Genomic DNA, 7,875 nt, shown 5'->3' with positions numbered 1-7,875 from the left:
GCCGCCCCCGGGCCGCCCGCCGCCAATCCCGGCCCGGCCCGCCCCGCCCCCGCGGGGGGGTAAGGGGATGTGGGGTTGGGTTTGGTTTTTTTTCCTGGGTTTGGGGGGTTTTTGTGTTGCGCCTTTGGGGTTTCTTTTTTTGCCTTTTTTTTTTTTTTTTTTCCCTCCCTTTCCACGAAAAACTTTCTCAACTTTGGTGAACTTTCGGGCTTCAACTTTCTTAAAGGGACAAGCGAGCCCAGAGCGGGGGGCGATTCCTGCGGGCTTCTCCGAAGGCTCCAGGAACCTCAGGGCTGCAGCCCAACGGCCCTGCGGCAGCAATGCCGAAATCCCCCGCTGAAAGCCGCACCGCAGCCCTTGGGGCTCAGGATGTGGGTTCCGTGGGGCAGAAGCCCCACGTCGTCCAGAACATCAACCCTCCATCCCCCAGGACGTTATCCCCATGTCCTTCAGAGCAGTATCTCTTCATCCCCCTGGACGTTGTCCCCATATCTTTCTGAGCAGCATCCCCACACCCCCCAAGGCAGCAGTCCCTCATTCCCTGGTCCCAGCAGCCCAAGTCCTCCCACAAGAGCAGCCCTGTGTCCACCTTCTGCCCTTCTCCATGTCCACGCGGGTCCCTGGACTGCCCCCACCCCAGTGAAGAAGGCAGAGTGATCTGAGCTGGTAGCATACACAGTGCTGTCTACCTGCTCAGCCCCAGGATTGAGTGAATGAGGAGGAAAACATCGGCTCTATGTTACCCTCGTGGTCCCACTGCCACCCCAAAATGGAAAGGCAATGTGTGCCCCCAGCCCTTTGCTTCCTCTTTTCCATGCTAAAGTCCTAGCTCTCAGCTTCTCCTATCAGGGAGGCTGCTTCTGTCCCTTGATGACCCTGGGGGTCTTTGGTGACCATCACCTCCCTTTTCTCTCCAGCTCAGGGTCTGCCCTTGTGGGGATACTGTGGGTCACACGCATCTCCTCCTTCACCCGTCCCCCATGGTCATCTCCCCACCGTGACCCCATTCCTTCCTCTTCAGACTGTGCTGCCCCAACAGAGCTGAACTTCCCTTCAGAATGGAACTCAGTCCATGAGCAGGACACCTGCTGTAGGTCAGGGACGTTTTGTCCACATGCATGTCACAAAGTGAGTGAGGCTGGGTGCAATCACAGTTGACTCCTCCGCTCACACCTGGCTTTTGGTGTCCTACTCAAGCCCTGTCCCAATCTGCTTCTCCACCTGCTCACACTGGGAACAAACTGCCCTGAACTCAGCCACCCCAGCATGACCAAGGAGCTCTGGATCCAGCACCAGCACTAAGGTGGATCCCAAAATTAAGCAAAGCTTGACCATGTCTTCACAGGAGGTATAATGCAGTGGGAGCATTGGCATTGCATTTCTTTGCTATCTAGGCTGGGACTGCAGCAGCTGCAGCCGTGTATACACTGCACAGAGGATTTGCACATTGGGCTCTTATACGGATGGTGGCAAGGCAGCTGTTTTTCTAAGGCTGCATAACGAGCTGCTAAGCCAGAGAGCCCAATCCCTGCCAGGTTGTTGTCCTCAGGGAAGGGAAAAAGAAAAAGCACTTTTTAACTAAGAAACCAAATACCTCATTTTAAATGTTGTTCTACAGGGGGCAGGGGGGCTGGATTTTCTGGACATCTTTCACACCAGGAATACCCCTCAGCCCTGGCAAACCCAGAGGAGAGACCCCAGCTTGAACCCAGCCACAGGGCCACAGTGGGACGAAGGCTTCTCCAGCCTCCAGCAATGCAGTGTGAGGCTGTCAGGAAGACATGGAGCCCACAGCAAGCAGAGGACACAACGGGGTGGGAGTCAAAGAAACAGGAGAGAACTGTGAAAATATGTTGCCTGCAGAGATTCAGGCTGAGGGCTTTTCTTTGGGTTCTTTTGCAGTCCCCACTTCCACACAGAGGTGCGTGGCTTTAGCTGCAGCATCTAAGAGGGTGACCCTGGTTCAGACCAAGTTTCTCCGTGCAGTATGTTTTCACAGCGGCACTATTTACCCCAAAGCATCTCCCACCCAACAGCATCCTCCTCTGCAGCTTATTCTGGGAGTGAAGGCTGTCAGGTGTTCAAAACCACTGATCAGGCCCTGGGTAGCTATTGCTTAAGTCCTTTTAGTGAAAAACAGGTTGCAATCAGCTGAGAAATCAAGGTGAAACCTGATGAAGTTCATCAAGAAGCACACAGTCCTGCAGCTGGGGAGGAACAACCCCCAAGGCCATGCTGGGGCATCCAGCTGGAAGCAGAAATGGCCCCGGGGGTGATGGGGGCACTGAGGTGACTGTGGGCCAGAAATGTGCCCTTGGGACAAAGGAGTGAGCAGTGTCCTGGACTGCACTGAGCAGAGCACTGTCAGCAGATGGAGGTCCTCTCCCCAAACATTTTTATCTGTCTTCCCATCTCCCATGTTGGTACAAACCCCACTTGGCTTGCTGCATGCACTGACAGCACCCAAAAGGGTCTGCAAGATAAACACGCATCCACCAGCCTGTAGGGAGGCAGAGTTTCCTTTGGGGGATCATAAGGCTGTCACAGGGGCTGGCTTGCATCCTTGCTAGCCCCAAGCCCGTATAGGCTGCACTCTGGAGGAGGTGCTGTGCTGTTTTGCTGTTTCTCGCAGCTTATCTGGAAGCTGAGCCTTGGCACTTGTCCCAGAGCATAGAGGACGTTCCCGTGTCGTTTCCAAAGTGTTTAAGGGATGATGATGGGAAAGTGTGCATCCTCCAGGCACAATATGGGTTTTCCTCTGCTCACTGCCAATGCCGATTTCTCCTCCTCCCACTCTTGTATGGGAAGTCTCACATCTCCAAAACCACTGCTGGAGTCACCAATGGCAATTTACAGGACCTTAAATCAGGTCTCAGAGATCTTTCTGGCCAGCAGCTGCAGTACGCTTTAGGGCTGAGGTGCTGTTTTCAGTATGAATCAGCATCCAAACATCTGGAGACCCATTATAGCATTATACGGCGTTAGTGGACAGAGCCTCCATCCAACATCTTGCTCACAGTAGGACTGTCAACAGTGCTGGATCAGGCCAGTCCTGGCTCAAGAACCCCCAGGCATGAAGCCCCGCCACCTCTCCAGGTTCCCACCTTCCTGCAGGGAAGAAGTCTTCCCTAACACCCAGCCCAGTCATGCCAAGCCACCATCTGTGACCACAATACCACCTTATTTCATCTACCCCTACCAAAGAATATGTAGGTCCACCATGTTTCTAGTAGTCTAGGAGCTGTAAGTGCTAATATGGACACCTTTGGACCTCCGTTTGGCCAAACTACCCAGCCCAGATCCTAGGTGACCCCCCTGCAGTTTCTCCACCCCCCATTCCCATCTCACAGCTCTCACCCCAGCCCCACAGCCATTTCCACTTCTCTGTCCCCAGGCAGTGGTGACAAAGCTGAAGAGCAGCTCCCATTTTACAGATGGGAAAACTGAGGCCCAAAGCACCCAGAATCACTAAGCCAATGAGCAAAAGTGCTTTGTCCCTTCAGAGACCTACATTGTGTTGGATTTGAGGACACTGTACACGACACACGGGCTCCAGAGCAACAGAAGGATATGCAAAGGCAGCGCTCAGGGTGCTTGGTGTCAACAACGTGCAGGTATTGAGCTCCCCTCTGCAGCATCCCAGTGACTCCAAGGCACTACTAAAGAGGAAAATCAGCACCAAGGATGGCTGGGATTTGAGGGGAGCCGGGTACCAAAAGATGGGATGCAGACGGCTCCAACACACAGGATTTGGGGTGTCCCATAAGGCACAATGGGGAGACACCAGGGCTCATCCGACATCACATGCCTGCAGCAGCTACTCCGAGCGCTTTCAAACTTTAATTCCTTCCCGCACGTCATTGCCCATCTTCTCCGGCTCTGCCTTGCCCCAGGAGACGCGCTGAAGCTAACTGAGTAAGACAGGGGCTCGGAGGTGTGTGCAAATGCTTGCTCAGACGCACCAGATCGCTGCAAAGCGGCTTTTATGGGCATTTCGGAGCTGCTCCTGGCAGCACTGCCGGAGCGGAGAGCTGGGGCCGTTCCCTGCTTGCCGCGCCCCGTGACGTCCCAAAGCCGCCCAGTGGGCTTCGGACCAAAAAGGGGCGAGGAGAGCTCAAGTTTAGGAAATCTGAATAAAAAATGCACCAAACAGAAGCGCCTTCTCGGAGCCAGGAGTGCGAACAACATGCCCGCAGGCTTTCTCCCTGACGGACTGCAGATGCAGCACGCCTGCAAGTCCCCTGGTGCAAAACTCTGCATGGCTTTTACAGTTTATTCGCCTAGGAAATTCACCTGGCTTTAGTCTGCCCCAAAGCTCTTCTTTTTCTCACCCTTTTTTTGCCTTGAAGATGAAATACACAGGGAAAAAATAAATAAATAAATAGATCAGCATACTTCCAGGCTTGTGCAGCACAGTAACAACACGCTGCTATCCTGTTAGGTTAATAATGTATTGCTTGCACTGTCATATTAATTATGGGTGAATAAAGCAATGGGAATCTTTTCTACGGTTACTTATGAAAGGTCCCAGAGGTAGCCCTCCCTGCAACCAGCTCTGGCACTTGTGCCACTTCCAGCTCACGTGGAGCAGAGGGACAGGACAGGGCTCAACCAGAGCCATTGGGAGGTCATGCTGTGTCACACTGTCCTCATGTGTTGGAGCATGCTGGGTGTCACCATGCTAGGACACCTCTGAATATCAGCATCAGGATCCCTCCCTGCCCTTGAGATGGCAGCGGATGGAGCACGTCCCAGCAGCAGTTCTGACTCCAGCCATCAGTTCCAGTCCTCCATCCTCTTACGTCACCTTCAACCAACAGACATCATGGCGCATACAGAAGGATGAAATGCTCCCAGAATTTGCTGTTAAGCAGCTACAAGTCAAGAAGGGCCATGTGATGTGTTCCCTGAACATCTCTGAAAGCACGACCAGAGCTCTTCCAAGAAAAAAAGAAAGCCCATGTTCATGCAGGGAATTAACGTCCAGCCCTTCTATGTGCTGGAGACCTTGGAAAACAAAACAAAAGGACTTGTTGTGGTTGAATCCTTGGCAACACGGCCAATGTACACACGACCTCCCGACTTGCAAAACAGATGGCCAAAAACCCAAGCAAGCAGCCCCAGCACACGCAGCATTGCTCGGCTCCCTAGGCACCACAGTGCTCCATGGTTCAAGGGATGGGACATGCGGGATGGCTGCTTCTCCAGCCTGGATGCAGTGCTTTCTCAGCAGCAGTCACTAGCCTGGAAAAGCCCTTTATCAGCTCTTTTCTGTTTATTATGTCCTTCCTTGGGATTCTTGGTGCTCCTGTGGGATCCCTGAACTCAATGTACATGCCCCTGGTGGCCTCCAGGGTAGAGAAGGAGCCTCCTCACAGCTTTGTTCCTCCTTGCTGTTGTTCTGTAAGGACTTGTTGGGCTGGGAAATGCTGAGCGTCGCTGAGGACACTTAGTAATCAGGCTCTACTTTCTATACCCTGTCCTGGGGGAGACAGCAGCCCACCAAGCACATGCAGAACTCTTGGTGGCTTTGGCCTCACAACTCCAGCCTGCCATTCCCTGTGCAGAGCCGTGCCCTCCTCCCAGAGCCAGCTCTCCCATCCAAGGGCTGTTTGCTGCTCCTCTGTCATGTGGATAATGAGGGATTAGTGAATCAGGTGAGGATGAGATCTAAATGAAGCATTACCACCCCAGAAGAAGCTGCTCTATTGATCCTGCTGGAGTGGGTGGCCCCCCAGAGTCAGGAAAGCCAATGCTATGGCAGCACCTTCCCACAAGTCCTGTTGCCATCCCCGTGCAGAAGATGCTCACCACGGCTTTGCCAAGCCTACAGGGCTTTTGAGGGCTTCATGGCTCGGCCAAAGCTAAGGTGTTCCAAACAGGATCAGGGAACATCCCTGTCTCTGTCCCCAGAACACCCCAAATCTCTCCCCTCAGTGTTTCAAGCTTTGGCAGCAAACCAAAGCCATCCATCTTTCCAATCCTTCATCCCAGAAATGCCAGACTTGTTTAAACTGGACTGTTTAGATGAACCCGCTTATGTTGGTATGTTGGACATCCAGCATGAAGGAGCTCAGCTCACAGTTAATGCTTGGCACAGCTTGGAAACCGCAGAAAACAGAGTTATATCATGGGATGGTTCCTAGGATGAGCTGCAATTACTTCTGCTCTGCTTTGACCACAGCGTGTAAACACTGAGCACTGATCACTTCAGATGATGGGACCGACCCCAGGCTGCACGCTGCGCTGGTGCCTGAGCTCCAGGCATTTCCCCAAATCCCACATTCCTGCAAGCACTCGTTGCATCACTGATCACTGATGCTGTGAGCGCTTCCAAGAGCTGTGTTTGTAACAGATCCCCGCCACCCCTCCATGGTTCCCAATCCATGGTTCCCCATCAGCTCCAACCTCGCCATTTCCCCTTCCTCCCACCCATAAGTGCTTACATGCTTCCCAGGAATAATCCGTCTTCAGGAAGGGGATATGGCCTGGAAAATTCCAGCCTCAGCACAAGTGAGGGGCTATGATGGAAACTGTTTTGCAACTTTTGTTTTTCTACCCTAATGCTGGCAACCCCAGAATTTCATCAGCTCCCACATGCAACCCCCTCCCCACCCTGCATCCCTGTAATCTCTCCTCCTACACCCCAAGGAACCCTAAAAGCTCCTGACTGAGCCCCAGAGCTCGGGGGTCCAGCGAGCCCCCTGCACGCACGCGCCCTGCCAGGCAAGCCCTGGGAACCGCTGATTTATAGGCTCATGCCTCATTATGTTTACGCCAGGCGAGTTATTTAAAACAAGGAGAGCGAGAGGAGCTGGGTTTTGTTTAAAGTCCAGAGAGGAGATTTGCCTTAAATAGTCAAGAGCTGAGATGGGAGGGAGGACGGCAGTGGTGCAGACCTCCGGGGTGAGAGTGGAGCCGGGCACCAACGGGGGAACTGTGGGGGAGAGGTGGCAGTGGGCTCCTGGTTAACCCTTGGGTGCTGCTCACACCCACAGCAGGTTTCCCCGATGAAATTCTCAAGGAGAGAAGGGGACACATGAAATGGCAGCCCTGAGAGAAATGCAGCTGGCAGCACGCATCCTGAAGCTTAATGATGGCAATTCACACAGCAGAATATGCCAGAGCAGCCCCTCCGTGCCCACTCTCAAGGAAGCCCCGCTGCCTGGCACTGATCCAGCTAGCAGCCCCCAGGCAGCAACCCCCAGCTGCCTCCCTCCTGCCCTCGAGGTCTCCGTGAAAAGGCCGCTGCTGTGGGAGCATGGCATGAGCTGGGTTTGCTCGGTGCAGAGCACCGACATTATAGCTCTCTATAAATACATCCGGGGTCAGCAGCAGGGACGGGACAGAGCTATTTAAACTCAAGGGGGATGCTGGCAAAAACAAAAGGCTATATATAAACTTTCCATCGGCAGCGCCAGGCCAGAGGGAAGGTTTTAACTCCTGGAGCAAGGAGGTGGAGGAAGAGCCCCCACTTCAGTGGGGCAAGGCAAGTACTGGGAACATCCTCGTTTGTCCCCATCCCCAGTGCTGAGCAGAGAGGACATGGCTCCCATCCCTGTCCCAGGCAGGGCAGTGTGGGTCGAGGGACCTCTCAGTGATCTTTCCACACTCTTGACTTATTTGGTCAAAACCACTGATGAATTGATTAGAATAACAAGCAGCATTATGCTCGGACGGGGGAAGCCAAAGCTGCCTTTGTGCCCTTTGCTGATCCCCGAATCCTTGCTCCTTCTGAAATACTGCAGCTGGGCAGAGGGGGCAAGGGAACACAGCACCAGTGTATGAACAGGCACTGGGACACATCCTGGTGCTGCATGCACACAGTCTGGGGAACTCAGAGCTCTGTGGTGAGCACTGAGACCGGCCCCATTT

Source organism: Excalfactoria chinensis, chromosome 10, assembly GCF_039878825.1.
Source record: "Excalfactoria chinensis isolate bCotChi1 chromosome 10, bCotChi1.hap2, whole genome shotgun sequence".
Classification (NCBI taxonomy): Eukaryota; Metazoa; Chordata; class Aves; order Galliformes; family Phasianidae; genus Excalfactoria; species Excalfactoria chinensis.
The sequence above is the reverse complement of the archived record's forward strand: the minus strand, read 5'-3'. Positions refer to the sequence as shown.